Source organism: Myotis daubentonii, chromosome 2 (assembly GCF_963259705.1).
Source record: "Myotis daubentonii chromosome 2, mMyoDau2.1, whole genome shotgun sequence".
In the NCBI taxonomy this organism is placed as follows: domain Eukaryota; kingdom Metazoa; phylum Chordata; class Mammalia; order Chiroptera; family Vespertilionidae; genus Myotis; species Myotis daubentonii.
The window spans coordinates 177,047,720-177,064,431 of NC_081841.1; the positions used below are offsets into that span (position 1 = coordinate 177,047,720).

At 37.2% G+C, this 16,712-nt stretch overlaps 1 protein-coding gene across 1 annotated transcript in view; it reads left to right on the forward strand.

The window, feature by feature from the left end:
- GPC6 (glypican 6) overlaps positions 1-16,712 on the forward strand; it is a 1,130,094-nt gene that overhangs the window by 556,638 nt on the left and 556,744 nt on the right. The window lies entirely within an intron of this gene.

Below are 16,712 nucleotides of genomic sequence, written 5' to 3' on the forward strand. Positions count from 1 at the left end.
TGATAAATACTCATGAAGCAGTCCATCCAGAGGTTATAATCCCCTGCTAAGTCCCAAGGTGACAGTCTTCATGAGGCCTGCGAGTGGAGACAAGCTGTTCACAATGCCAGCACCTGGCATTTCTTCTTCTTTATCGCCCTTGTCAAAGTGGCCAAATTCCTTAATCATGAAGGAAGAACCAAGCGCTGACACCTGTAGAACTGGATTATCGAGGCCTAATGAATACAAAGTATAGATTCTGGCAGAGCATTCCTTTTGTTACCCATTAGCTTTGTAATTCAATGCCACATATCCTGTTGGGCTTAGGAGGAAGAGAAATCACTAGCACGCCTTTGTGCCTTTCCTTGATGATGTCTCTAACCCCTTAATGCAAGGAGTGTTTCCCCACGGCTGTCCTTAAACATTGACTATTTGCTATAACAATTTCCTGTGCAGAGGATATCTGCCTTTGTTTAAATTGTTCCTTGACATTCAACTGCTCTTATGAGATGGGCTGGCCCAGTTCTGAGGTCAGTCCAACAAACACACTGAAAGATGATCACTTTCAGAGGCAAAGGAAAAACAATACTTAACAGGAATCTGATATGATGTCACCCAAAGAAGGTCATATTTGTACAAAGATTATTGCTCAACTCAACTTTCTTATTTCAGGGTTGTGCCCAAGAGCCACACAGTTTTCTTAACTGTTGGTACTATTCTGCCATGTTCTTTTTCCTGCTTTGCTCACCTCAATATTTATATCTGGGCGTAAAGTTCATGTATCCTCTTAAAAAGTGTTTCTCTGGACGCTATTTGTAAAATTCATAGCAATTCATTTTTTAATTGTCAGTTCCTAAAACATTTATTTGAGCTTCTGAGAAGATTATTTACAAGAAGGCTTTAAAGGGGATACTCACAAAAGATTTAATAATGTATAACTCTAATTATAAATCAATGTTTTTTATTGAAAATCAACAATGTTCTGAAGTAGAGCCCTAAGGGTAGACTGATAAGGAATTGGCCAGTTGTAACAGCAAGAGAAAGTATGATGACCAGAGAAGGTTTGTAAAATATAGATAAGTATAAAAAATAAAGATATAGTTCATATGTTCTAGAGCAGATAGATTTTGTGTGTTTTTTTAAAGTTTAATTACAGAGGCTTCAAATTAAAGTCTTTGCTTTTGTTGGACAATTAAACAGACATACATCCAGCTTTTGAGAAACATGAGATAAGAAATTCAAAGCATGAGTTGGTATATGCAACGTTCCTGATTGTTTATGTTGATTCTGCCTGAGTGTGAATAATATTTAAGTGCTTGTATTTTGGTCTGGAGAGGTTCCAGTGAGATGAGGATATTTTATAGAAAGGCTTCTAAAAAGCCACAGAGAAGGGTCCTGCTGACTCCTCTTCCTCAGGGGATGGCATTAACAGTTGCTGGAGATGGTGCCTCCCCTTCATCCGTCATTCCCTGACTCTCAGCCTGAGATCTTTGCCTATCAAAAGGTAACATGCTACTCTTTGTGGTGAAGGTTAACATCATGGACCAACCACCAGTAGAGTGTGACCTTTAATTTCTTTCCAGATGTGGTGAGGGATGTACTCTTCAATACCAAGAGCTTGTTTCCCCTAATTTCCTCATAGCCAACATTCATTTGCAGAGCAGCTGCTGTGGGTTTGTAATACGGTTTGTGGTCATGTAGCCATGGAATGCTCACTGTTCAATGCAGATATGGGCTTGTTTGATGGAGTTTTATTAGCACTAATCTACTCAGATCATAAATCCCATGCTGCCATCCGGGCACCACCATTAGATAGATAGATAGATAGATAGATAGATAGATAGATAGATAGATAGATAGATAGATATGAATATATACACTTGGTTTAAGAAAAACTGAGCAGTTGTGTGTTTTTTAAAAAATAATTTATGACTCAGGGGTTTAAATATATTACTGATGAACTTTCTCACCTAATCTTACCAAATGGTCTGTAGAGACTAAACCAGATAGATCTATGTAGGCTATTCCGGTGCTGGTGATTTTCAGCACCCAAACTATTTCTGGTAATAAGAATAAAATATTGCAAGGCAAAAATATCTAAAGAGGAGAAGCAAGGTTGGTGTTTGAGGTTTAAGCCCTTCATAAATCTGAAGTCTCCCTGTGGTGTGTTCAATGAGTGATTTAGAGTTGGCGAAATGATTGCCGAAGAGTTCAAGGATTCAAGGCCAAGTTCCAAAATTGAGATCCACAAACAGACTTATCTCCTGCAGCTTGGTTTGAGGGATATTTTCTTTTCCTCAGTTTCTCTCTTCTCTTTCAGTGGCTTCTTAAATATTGAAGGGATCATTAACACCCTCTAATTAATTGTTTTGCCTGGAAAATTTTTCTATTTGGCAAAATACAGCAGAGCAGTTTGACACAAATGTTTTGAGACATCATTACAGGGAATTTCCTCATCAGAAAAATGGATGACTAATTTGCAGGCATAAACATAATGATTTTTGAAACTTGTTTTTGTCATCTTCTATATACATTGTCTTTTGTTAAGCTTAGAATGGAGCAAGTAATTTTAATTAACTGTAACTGAATCTTAGATTGTTAGAAGTATTACACGATTCTAGAGTAGATATCTGTGGTCATTTAAGAAGGATTCATTTTCTGCATGAATGACTATTTTTGAGAATGTCATGTGTTGACAAGATGAGGAGAATAAGTAACATTTATACTATGCTGGTGGAATTGTCAAGTTATGTATTTAATTTGGATTCCAAAATGCCTGTATTATTGAAGAAGTCCAAGTTCTAAAACTGCAATTGTGCACCTGGAGAAACTGTTTCACGTGTGCACAGATAGACATAGAGAAGAATGGTTATAAAGCAACATTGTTTACAACAAGCAAAAGAGTAGAGATATCATAAACACCCCATCTACACTAAGGACGATCTCTGATCTCTTCACACCATGGAGGCCTATTACATTTCTGCTACACATCATCTGTATTTTGCACTGTGTGCTCACCACCCAAAGTCAAATCATCTTTCTCTTTTTTAAATAAAATTGTTTTATTTAATGGTTTTAATTTATTTATTTTTTCCTTTTTATTGCTTAAAGTATTACAAAGGCTATTACATACGTGTCCTTTTTCTTTTTTCTTTTTCCGCCCTTGACAATCCCCTGGCCTCCCCTACCCCCCAGTGGCTTATGTCCATTGGTTATGCTTATATGCATGCATACAAGTCCTTCGGTTGATCTCTTGCTCCCCTCTCTCTTGCCCCCCAACCCTCCCCGGCCTTCCCGCTGCAGTTTGACAATCCATTTGAGGCAGCTCTGCCTCTGTATCTATTATTGTTCAAAAGTTTATAATGGTCTCTATTATCCATGAATGAGTGAGATCATGTGGTATTTTTCCTTCATTGACTGGCTTATTTCACTTAGCATAATGCTCTCCAGTTCCATCCATGCTGTTTCAAATGGTAAGAGTTCCTTCTTTTTTACAGCAGCATAGTATTCCATCATGTAGATGTACCACAGTTTTCTAATCCATTCATCTACTGATGGGCATTTAGGCTGTTTCCAGATCTTAGCTATGGTGAATTGTGCTGCTATGAACATATGGGTGCATAAAGCCTTTCTGATTGGTGTTTCTGGTTTCTTGGGATATATTCCTAGAAGTGGGATCACAGGGTCAAATCTTTCATCATCATATATTTGACCCCCTTTACCCTTTACTATTTCCCCAACCCCGTTCCCTCTGGCAACCACCATACTGTTGTCTGTGTATATGAGTTTCAGTTTTATATCCCACATAGTGAAACCATATAGTTCTTAGCTTTTGCTGACTGATTTATTTTGCTATTGCATATTTTCTTATGGCTGAGTAGTATTCATATATTATATATACTAGAGGCCCGATGCATGAAATTCGTGCAAAGGGCTCAGCCCCTCGCCGTGACGGTGGCCACCTCTGCCTCAGCCCTCACAGCCCCAGCTTCTTCCAGAAGGTCATCTGGAAGGACGCCTGGCCTAATTAGCATATTATGCTTTTATTATATAGGACTGGAGGCCTGATGCACAAAAATTCATGCAAGAGTAGGCCTTCAGCACCGGCTGCCCTCTGGCACCCGGGACCCAGGCTGCTGGTACTGGCTTCCCTCAGGCATCCCACAGGCACCCGAGGTCCTGGGCTGGCTTCTCTCAGGCCCCAGTTTCATCAATCAGGAAGGCTGTCTGGAATGACGTCCGGTCTAATTAGCATATTGCAATTTTATTATTTATATATATATATATACCACGTCTTTACCCAATCATCTATTGAAGGACGCTTTGATTGTCTCCATATCTTAACCACCATAAATAGTGTGGCAGTGAGCATAGGGTTGCATATATCTTTGCAAATAAATGTTTTTGAAAATTTTGGGTAGATACCCAGGAAATATGGTAGCTCTATATTGGGTCATATGGTAACTCTATTTTTAATTTTTTGAGGAACCTCCATAATATTTTTAATAGTGGCTATACCTGTCTACATTCACACCAACAGTGAATGAGAGTTCCCTTTTCTCCACAACCTCTCTAATACCTGTTAAACATAAGATGGTACTTACCTCTGGGGATTAGGTTTGGAAGTATTATAAAGGAGGAGTATATAGGGGTTTCCAAAGTTACCAATAACATACTGTTTCTTAATCTCTATACTGTATTTATATGTGTGTATGTATTTAAGGATTTTTTAATGAAAAAGATTAAAGCAAGGTAAGACTTTACCATGTTCATCTATGATTCTTTTCATCTGTGCAGATATGATCAAATCCCCAAGCTGCCTGCCTCAGGTGCTTGTCAGACTTACTGTTATTTATGGATTTGTTAACCATTCACTTTCTATGCTCCACACTGCTCAATGATATAAAGTAGGTATGGAAGGCAAAGTCTAAAAAGAAGATAAAAACAAAATTTTATAATATAGTAGCATGAGAGAAAGGATCCAGACTATTAAATCACACCCTCACCCGTAAGTGTGAGTGAGTGTGTGTGTGTGTGTGTGTGTGTGTGTGTGTGTACATTGGTGAGCAGAAACATGGGTGCCAGCAATCCCCATGAGGGCTTGTCAGACATTGAAGAACACATAAAGAAGGCTGCATACGGAGATATTAACAGGATTTCTATTTAGACCAAGCTTCAATTATTCCTCATGAAGGCAAATGAGGAAATAACTCTAGTGTCTTCACTGGTCATTCTTGATGCCATTTAAACAAAGAAGACATGACTTTCATATTTTTCTGCTGTAATCAAAGTGACTTCTGTGAGTAAAAACTGCAAATTGTGTCAGTAGCAATTACATCAAGTCATTTCATAGATTCATTCCAGACAAATTAGGTTGGTAGTGGACCTGGGATCTGTAGAACTTGAGCTATTGTCAAATACTGTCATGCTCTATCACCTATCTATTTATCTATCAATCTATCTATCTATCTATCTATCTATCATCTATCATTAATCTTCTATCATTCTGTGTATCCATTTCCATCATTCTACCTGTCTATCTAAAATCTTTCTTGTTTGCCATTACTGTGAAAATAAAATCAGTTTGGCTTTTCATCCTTAGTAAGACAGAATATTTTTATCAATAGATACTGGCCTATGTCTGCCTCACTGACTGTTGTGTTTGAATGAAGAGCCTCTTAACTGGTTCATCCACCTGAGTAAACAGCCTTGCATTTGCAGTGTGCCTAGAGAGTCAATTTTCAATAAATGTGGTTGATGGACCATAAGGCTGAAAAAAATTATCATCAAATTTTATAAAATTTTGTAAAATGAAGGCTATGAAGTGCATTTATTTAAAGCATTCTCTATCACAATAGAAAAGCATTCTGAAGAATTTACCATAGATTAATTTACAAGAGAAATGGTATTTAAATTAGCTGTTTGCTTTTGGGAAAGAATTTAGGATGTAAAGACTACTTGTCATAGCTCTCCCCTGAATTATTTGTTCAGTTTCTTCAGTGGTGATCTTTTGATTGGAATTAATTTTTGTGGAGTCATCCAAGACCACAAAAAAGCCCTAGGTGAATGAAACCTTTTCATAGTTCTTCTGTGATTAGTGTATTCTCTTTTGCAATAGATGATTATTCAGTGTAGGTTACTTCATAATGTAGTGTTTTGAAATTATCAATAATGCTTCTATGTTTACAAATGTTAAGTCAACATAAATAATATATGCTTGGTGCTTTATGATGGTGGTTATATTTAGAAAGTACTTCGCAGTCAATAAATAAATAGTTTCATGATAAAGATAGTAATAAAAGATAGTATTAGCACTAAGCATCATAACAACAAAGTAGTTTATTAATATAACTCATTGAAAATGTATAAGTTTTTCTATGGTCCAAGTTCTATAATAAGCACTGGAAATCACAAGAATATAAGCTAGTTCATAAGAAGAAAAGAACATTTCCCCTCAAAATAGCATGTGGGATTTTACAGATAAGTGTAGAGAATTAAGATAAAAGGTCCCATTTTGATTAAAACAACTTAAATAATTATTAATAATTTTGTGTTCTCCGACTGATGTATATTTTTGATGTATAAATTTGAAAAATGTTTGAGTTATAAGAAGTGGTTAAAACTTGAGGAAAACTAAGTATTTACTCCAACATATTAAAAACTATTTGTGTATTCTTTCTTCTTTTCTTTTTTTTTGTACCTTGTACCTATTTCTAATACCTATATTTAATTTGGGCTATTTTATTTTAAAATTATAATTTCTAATGGAATTCCATTAAAATAAGTACCATTCTCTCTACTGAATTCAATTTTGAAATTGTGTTCATACTGAAAGAAGTTAAGAGTGTTCTTAACTGTGTCTAAATGCAACATAGCTAGAAAAGGTCTGGAAACCAAAGTTCTGACTATACTGTACCTAACAGGTAAAACCTTCCTCTCCCCTAAAAACTGAGATGTAGACCTATTTTGAAGATTTGGCTCAGTTCTTATGAATAAACATTTGTTCAGTGTGTTTTTAATGCCAAACATTGTTACTAAGTTATTGAGATACAAAGACTAAGCAAGTTAAAGTACTTACAAGTACTAATTTGAAAGAGGGAGGTAGAAATAAATAATAGCAATATATAATGAGAGAATTGTGCAATAAATGTTTTGGGAACAGAAACAAGAGGCACTTGGCTTACTCTTGGGTGCAACAAGCCATCAATGGTATAGACGTCTGATCCATACATTGAAGGATATGCGGGCCTCAGGCAGACGGTGAAATCACCCAGCAAATGAGCAGAAGCACAGAGGTGTGTGATATCCAATGATGTGTGTAGACAGTTGCAAGCAGGTGGTATTCCTAAGGCATAAGGTACAAGGCAATGCATAGCAAGAGGTAAGGCTGCTGGCCTTAACTGAATCCTTGAATAAGAACTATCCCACTAATGCTTTTATTCATGTCTATTTGCCTGTAGAATTAAAACAAATATGTCTGTGGTTATAAGTCTTCCTGTACTTTTGAGGGACAAATATGTGCTGAGAACCTACTATGTGCTGGGCATTTTTCTATAAGAAACAAGAAATAACAATAACATTTTACTCAAGGAAATGACTATCCTCAGTCTATACAAAAGTTTAAGTGTGATGCAAATGAGCAGTAAAATGTGTATAAAATACTGTGTAAATCAAAAGAAATACATGTTTTCCTTTACCTGGGGAGATTGGAAAAGAGCCTTAGAGTAGTAATCATACCTCATTAGATGAAAGAATGAGCGGGGTCTTACTGAGGGAGGAAAGATGTAGGGCTTCTTGCCAGGGGCTCAGCTTGTACAAAGGCATAAAGCATGAGAGATCGTGGCTTATTGGAGATGATGGTAGGAAGTAGATTTGTATTATATTATGTGGGTCTTAGATTTCAAGTTAAGGAATTTAAAATACTTTGCATAGGCAAGGGGGTAATAGCCAAGATTTTTCAAAAGACAAATATATGATAAGACTCTTACTTATAAAAGGATGGTCCAGGTATAGGGCAGGTACTTCTTACATAAGGGTCTTTCAACTTGCTTTCAACCATAGTGAAATATTCACTATGCTGCCCTAGCCAGTTTAGCTCAGTGGATAGAGGGTCAACCTGCAGACTGAAGGTTCCTGGTTCGATTCCGGTCAAGGGGACATGCCCTGGTTGCAGGCTTGATCCCCAGTAAAGGGCATGCAGGAGGCAGCTAATCAATAATTCTCTCTCATCATTGATGTTTCTATCTCTATCTCCCTCTCCCTTTCCCCTCTTCTCTGAAATAATTTTTTTAAAAAATTTTTTAAAAATATTCATTATGCCAAGGAACCATGTGTTCTGAATCCCGCCACTGACATAACAAGGAATATTAAGAAATTTTAAAGAAAAAGTATTCAGCTTGACGGTTGTTGTTCATATTAATAAAAGCTTGAATTCAAGGAGCATCCTTGTCTCCAACAGAGAGATTCAGAGAGGAATCCAAACAGCGTTGCTAAGTTCCCTCATTTACTACCCTCAGCTCATAGTCTTTATCCTGTCACAATCATTCTCTTTATCAAACCATTAAACCTAATACAAAAACTTGAGGCTTAACTATTTCTTTGGGTATTTACTTCATTATAAAGTCTTCCATGTCATGTAAAATGTATATTAAAGAAATTTGATATGAATTAGATATACATGCCTTCTCCTGTTTTAAAAAATATGGTTGTTCCATGGGAGTATAAACTGGATTGGGAGAGACTGTCAGGGGCAATGATGGGAAACTATTGTAATTGCACATGAGCTGTGATGAGAACTGAGAGAGCAGCTGGAGCGGAGTAGAAAGTGTATCTGAAGAGCAACAAAGAAGCCAGCATGGCATAGATGAGGTTTGTCTTCTTGGGTTGTATGCCCAGCATCCAGCACAGTTCCCAGCGCAGTTTGTTCCCATTTAGTAACAGTTGTCTGCCTGCTTGGTGGTTTGAGAATCACCAACATATAAATGGTTGTTGGCAAAGGATGGCATCATTTAGCTAGAGAGAGAGGAGAACAGGATCAGAAGGAACACCAGAGTATAAATATTTAAAGAGGAAGAGGATACAGAAAGAAAGCAAATGACTGAAATAAAAAAAACACACATATCATCCTGAAAGTATAAAGAGAGAGAATTTCAAGAAATAGAGTAATCAAAGCATCAAATGTTGCAGATAATCAGGTGGGAGGGGCAGATAAAATAAACCTTTGGATGTAACCATTAGGATCTTACTAACTATAGCAAGAGCAGTTTGATTGGAGTGCTTTTGATTGGTTGAGAAGTTAATTACTTTTCCCATATATTCTGGAACCGGCTGGATAAAGCATGATCCATGGACTAGTGCCCAAACATGAGCAAGCTGTTACAGTTCTGCACAAGTACAAAAATTGAAAAATTAAAAAAAATCTTGAGAGCAAATTTAAATTGCCCCCAAAGACCCCCCATCAGTGGATTCCTTCTGGGATGTTGTTGAACTTAGTCTTGGGCAGTGTGAGCTGCACCTGAGTAAAGCTCTGTATGATCAGGTAGCCGGCCATGAAATTCTGGGGCAAATCAAAAGATCATCAAAAGCCTGTCCAGATCATTTGAGCCTCACACAGATAGTTTGAGATGAGATGTACTCTACTCTAGAACAATGGTAACAGGAAAATAATGAACATATTTCACTCCGTTCTATTGGCGTGCTTGGATTTTCTCTGTCTTGTACGCAGTTTTCCTCTACCCTTTTTTGTACCCTCCTGCCCTAGTCTTTCCCCCCGGGGGTACATTCTCTATGTTTATAAACATAAGGGGCTCTCCTAAAGCCAGTTCCATTGGCATGCCTACTCTTTTCCTGTGCCCCACAAGCACATGCACTACTCGGGCCAGGGGAAATGTGTGCTATGTGTGTCTTTGTTCCTAATCAGGAGCACCCACTGGTGAAATGTGCCCTTTCAGGGACGCCACAAATAGCAAAGGTGCAAGGGTAAAACTCTGGTGCCCCAACTCAAGGCATCTGCTTCTAAAACGGCCCCATAAGGGAGAACGGACCTGGCAGTTTATCCCAGTGTAAACGCTGACTCTGCTCTTGGGTACTTATCTCCGAATGCATTTATGCTTTTCCTACCAGGAGGTTCTGTGAAACAAGGTTTGAACAATAGTCGTGCTGTAATGACTTGCACATGCAAAGGCACGTTCGGAGTGCTGACAGGAGACCTTGCAGGCTGCGTGATGTCATAGACTGAACTTGCAAGTTTGGAGGATTTCTCTTTTATTGTCCCATCTTCAGAGATTCAGTGTTACAAGGACATTCCCTGAGGCAATATCAGTGCACTGTAGAGGTTTATGAGCCAAGATATACATCAAAAAGAATTTTAATAAAGCTTGACAGATATATTGCATTAGTAGTGCTGACATGGTGAAGCAGGACTTATGGAGGGAGTAGGACATATTGGTATTTTTTTTAAATGAGGTATTAGGTCATACAGATATTTGATTGAGAGAAAGATGGAGATGTATTTTTACAGGCCATAGATTTTCTCCGTTGTTATCTCTGTGATTACAAGCAAGGGTTATTCCCCTTCACATGTCTGCATTTTAGCTCTTCATCTTGATGAGCGATATTCAGTGCAAACACAATGGATCAACCCCACATGCTTAGAAAATAGTCATTATACGATACAGTATAGAAACTGTGCATTTTCTTGTGTCTAAATCGGATAGCCAAGAATGAAAATGGACAGTTCAGAGTTTCAGTAATAGGATAATGGTGACTTTGACATTCAGATGTAAGTAAAACTGTGGCCTAAATCAGAGAGACTTCAAGTTAACATCAGTTGACAATTAATGGCTGGCATAAACAGATTTTTAAAAAATTATTTTCACCTTTGAAGGAATGTGCTGTATGTCAAAGATGTCCTGTCTTATTTAATACTAAGTAGGATTTTATATGGAAATTTTATTCTAATCAGTTCATGGTATCAAAGAAGCCAGCAAGGCAAACTTTTGTGTTCATTTTCTATAGGACTTTGGCAATTAAAAAGTTCACTCATGGGACATTTAAGCTTTCATAAGTATATTAATTTTGGAAACATTATTCTGCATACTATTCTCATAGTAGGTGCAAATATGAGTCTCTCCATAAAGAAATATATTTGTTTATTAAAAATGGGTGTTTAAACTTTCTTCATTTGCTGGCTTTCTAAAAACAAATTTTTAGGAAATATTCCTAAAAAATTGAGGCAAAATTCGTTTCACTGGTTTTTAATGAAAATGGATATCAGTTAGTAAGAAATAAAATATTTTACAGTGATTTTAAAATTAACAGAGAGCCAAGCACTCTGAAGAGATCCTCATTCCTTTCTTCTAGGGTTTTGTTGCACAGATGAGAGGTTGAGCCAAGGAAAATTCAACCGTGCTTGCAATAACACATTTTATTGAAAGGACGAACTTTGTGATATCCGACTGCATTTGCAGACAGAAGATAACTATGTAAAATATTTATGACACTCTTTCCATAAGATATCACAGATATCTATTTTGGAATGGAGAAAAAAGTGTCCTGACATTTTGACTAGGATGGCAGATACAATCCAGATTGAAAAGACTTTATTTGTGCAGAGGGTGTGTGTGTGTGTGTGTGTGTGTGTGTGTGTGTGTGTGTGTGTATTTTCAAGTGCAAGCTGTTTTTCCAATGACAGTATGACATACCAATTATGATAAATTATAAAGCCTTCGATTTCTAGCTATTCCAGGTCTCCCTCATGATCAATTAATAGTTTATCACTTGTGTTGTGTTTATGGGACAAAGGGAATTGGAGAAATGTGTTGATCTTATGAATCACTCAAGCCAAATGGACATTTTCCCCCTTACTTTAGCCAAAAAGCTCAAATAAGAATTGCCACTATAGCTTAAATCACCTGGATATTTATTTTTCTTGGTGGTCAGAAAAATCATTTTATGCATGTTCATCTCTTTATGACAATAAAATCAATACCAGCTCAACAAAAAGAAAAGAATGTTGAAAATGCAAAAGAGGCCTTAGCTGGTTTGGCTCAGTACATAGAGCATTGGCCTGCAGACCCAAGGTTCCCAGGTTCGATTCTGGTCAAAGGGAAGTACTTTGGTTGCAGGCTCCTCCCAGGCCTGGGCCCTGGTCAGGACGAGTGCAGGAGGCAACCGATCTATGTGTTGAATTCATGTGTTTCTCTCACATCAATGTTTCCTTCTGTCTTTCCCTTTCTCTTCCACTCTCTAAAAATCAATGGGAACATAACAATAATAATAAAAAATAATAATAATAGAAATAAAAGAAAGAAATCTTATTTTAAAAGAAAATACAAAAAAGTACAAACATAAAAATAAAATAATCCTAAATTTCCATTTCCAAGAGATAACATGTCAAAACACTGGCTCTAGTCTTATTCTATCTCTAATATAAGTATCTCATGTAAGATGTTTAATATTGGGCTCTACTTGTTTTCACTTTAAAATTGTGTTTTTCTACATCAATAGCTTTTCTTTTTAAAATAATCATTCTTATTTCTTAAATATTTATTTTACAACCTAAGATATTTGTTTGCTGCTAAAACATTTGGGGAATCTCTCACGGATAGTCAACCTATGGACTTACTAACAGCTGTCATAAGTAGTTTATGTGTATGTGGGCGTGTTTAGCTTAACCCCTTTTGGCATCTGAATGTCAGGCCTGGGAATTCCATGACTTCCTTATCATGTATTTAACTGTTGAAATTTCTTGATTGATTTATAAATACTCCAGACAGTTGTATGAATTAAAGTGGAGGTAGAAATGAGGCTGATAGAAAAACATTCATTAAAACTCCCTGGTCAATACTTCCTCAGGGGCCCAAAATCTGGATTTAAGCTAAATTACAAACTGGTATATCTTAGTGGTAACTGGTCCACAGGCATGTTCTATTTGGCATGACATTTTTAAAGCTTTCAAATAGTGTTCTAAAATTGGAAGAATTAACATACAAATATGAATTTATACAAATTCTTGCACACTCTGACTACCTGGTCATGTGTTCTGCATGGCAAAAATGAACTTGTGTTAAATAATGTTTAGGTTGGGTTTCTTTTACCTTGAACATCTAGATTGCAGTTTGAAACACATCCGTTCCCCTGGAGTTGGTCTGATTCTGAAATTGGTATTGCTTACCTTCTATCACTATCATTGGCTCTTTATCAGATCGTGGAGAAGTGGTTCTCTGTACCAATCTTTTCTAAAGGTGAAATGTGAAAAATTAGTAGGGCCATGTTTCAAGAAAAGATGGTAAAAATAATAATGATCATTCTTTAATAAATTGAAAATATTCTAAATATTTAATATGCAAATAGTATCTGTCATACAAATGCAGCCAGTGTACCTCACACATGGTTAATATCTCCATAGCAAGTGAATTTGCAAACCCTCCTTTAACCTTTCTGTTAGCCATCACTATGCAGTACATATTCTTCTTTAATCAAATAAAAGCAAACTGATAGCTAAGAAAAAAACAACAACTCTACTATTCCTGAGTTTGTGATCAGGAGAGTGTCTTCCCTTTAATGTCCTTAAGAACATCCATACAGTGTGCACAGCTAGAAGTTCTCTCCTGATGAAATGGACCTCACCAAGCACAGGCCTTTTTCTAATCAATGCCATTATCACACCATCAATAGTATCAAATGTTCTTCCTGTCTAGCATGAATGGAGCTAACAGTTTTGGAGTACTTGCCAGCCACTATGCTAAGCACTTGCATGCACTGTCATTTAATCCTTATAATATACCCATGAGATAGGTATTGTTTTTATATGATTTATTAGGTAAGGAACAGGAGCCTGGACTGTAAATCCACACTGCCTGTCACAATTGAAGCTTTTGTCTTCGAATTTAGCAAGCTAGTATTGGACAGTAGTACCCAATAGCAATATGATGGCAACCAATATGTGATTTAAATTTTTTTTATAATTGATGTTACTCACATTAAAATGAATAGAAACAAGTGAAACTAATTTCAACAATAAATTTTACTAAACTTAATATATCCAAAACATTACATGTAAATATCTAATCAATACAAAAATTGTTAATGAGGTATTTAAATTGTTTGTGTAACAACTCCTCAAATGTTTATGTGTACTTTGCACTTCTAGCAGATCTCATTTGGGACTGGCCATATTTCACATGTTCAAGAGCTACAAGTGGCTAGTGGCTAACATTTAGATAGTAGAGATGTGCCATTTTAATGCATTAGTTTCCTATTTAAGGTATAGAATTTTAGGAACTCACACCAGGGAGTCTAAACTCTTATGAGTAATTATTTATATAGTTTCTCCAGTTATAAGGGAAATAGAGACAGATTTGTCTTTGTGTTGTTCTGGACCCTGTCAGGTACTATGACATAAATAATTAGACACTTCATTAGGAGATTTGTTCTTTCCAGTCCCTCAAAAGCCCTGCATTTAATATTACTTGTATCCCTAAGTGTAAAAAGCATCAGGAAAATTGTAAATCACCATGGATGAATTGATCTATGATTTTCACTCCTTCCTGGGGAGGTGGATGAGACTAATGAATGCAGGTGTTGGCAACTATCTATGGATGCAGCATTCAGAGTAGCCAAAGCGCATGCCTGACCAATTGATGGGGAACAGGGGCTCATGGAGATAGTTGGCTCTAAAAAATGGATCCTGCCCAGCAGGCTTGGTTGAGTGGTTGAGCATCAGCCCATGAACCAGGAAGTCATGGTTGAATTCCCATTCAGGCCACAAGCCAGGGTTGCGGGCTCAATCCCCAGGATAGGGCAAGCAAGAGGCAGCTGATCAATGATTCTCTCTCATCATTGATGTTTCTATCTGTCTTTCTCTCTCCCTTCCTTTCTGAAATCAATAAAAATATGTATTTTTAAAAAATGGATCCTAATGCTCATAATCACTGGACCAAATGACTCAAAACCACATGACTAATTAGAGTTCAGACAGATTTTGAGGGCATTTCCACAGGTTTTTGGGGTTTTTTTTGGTAAGGATAGCACTTTTCAGGTAAAAGCCCAGAAGAATCGGTTCTCTTAGATTTACCATAAAAGATTTTAGCACATAGTTCTTAAAAGAAACTAGAACATTTAGTCAACTACTGTTTGGGTGCATAGTGATGCACTAAGGTTGACAAAGTTGATGAAATTCATCTTCCCCAAATGCCTGTCACTGTTAGAGAAGAGCTTATCATGAGAGGGATCCTATTGAATAATTCCTATTATGGAATTGATAACTTTCATCATTGCTCTGCAAACTGATGTGTCATTGGGTGGGTTTCCCTTTGCAAAGTAGAGAATCAGATCAACCCGGCATAAGGAGCAGCCGTCGTGTCTGGATACAGGCAGCTTCCCCCAGGGTCGTAATACCACAGTGCTCAAGCGCTGACTTTACACTTACTTTATAATTATATTCATTAAATTAATTTATAGCACATAAACTAATTTATTGTGTGATTTAAAATCATTTCCCTCAAGAGAGCCCAGACTATTAGGTTAGGAGTTTTTTGAGCACACTTTGACTCAATTTCAGGGGCAGGCGTTTTAATGTCAGCATCCCATAATTTTAGCTACACAGTGTCATTTTCTCTCTACTTTCCACAGATTACAAGTAAATCAGAGTATGTTTATGAAGAGAGAGTTTGTGGATCATTTCTGTCTATCAAATTCTTATTTTGTCTTCATTCCAACATCGACAGTTGCATTTGGTCCTTGGTGTCCAGGGGCCCTGCCAACTAATTTATTGAAAAATGAGCTTAATACTGTGAAGCAGCACAATCACTTCGTGGCCTCATTTAGGTCTTTTTCTCTCAGTGTTGCTTCCATCTATATCTCTCCTATTTCATTGCCTCAGTTTCTGCTGGAATCAAAACTCTGATCACCTCAGGCGTGGGCTGTGCTTTAGGCTGTACCTTCATCCTAAGACCATCCTCATCACATCCCATTTGGAGTAAGTCCTGTTCATGAATCCCAGCGGTATATGGCTTCCCAATTACTCCAGTAATTTGGAATGTTTACCGAAGTGCTTTGCTTTCCAGAGAGATACAAACTTGAACTGACAGGTTCCCATCTACAAGAGATTGACAAGGCTGGAGCCAGCAGCCTAGCTTGTCTTCCACCTCTCGCTCACCTTGCTGCCTTGTGTCATTAGTCCCAACTCCATGTCCAGTTTTATTAGAGCAAATTTATTCAAGCTTTGCCCCAACATGAAAGTTTTTTGACACTTTCTGTCATTCTCTTTACCTGTTTTGCCCTTCTTTCCTCTCCCCAGCACATCAGCTTTCTTGCCTCCCTCAAAACTTGCTAAAACGAACTCATTGACCCTTCTAGTGTCTTCAGGAAGCTCCGTTCAGCCTAATAGGTGGGATTGTTATGCCCAACCTTTTCCAGGACCTCTGTACTATGCATTTGCCATGTTCCTGTGCAGTTCTTCATATATTGTTTGCTTTGAAGTATCCACATTTTCCTGTAGGATGGGCCACCTCGCCCTGAAGATTGTAACTTACGTACCCATGGAAGGAGCATGGCTTCAATCTTTAATATTCCTCAAAGCAAGCAGTACTGGAATCTGGGTGTGGTAACCATTGAATAAATAGTATTGCTGCTGTTATATATGTATTTCCTTCTTTTAGTGTTATCATGCTTAGAATGGTGGGGATAGTTGGTATTCATATGTGGTATAACATCTCCAACCTTATTGTAAA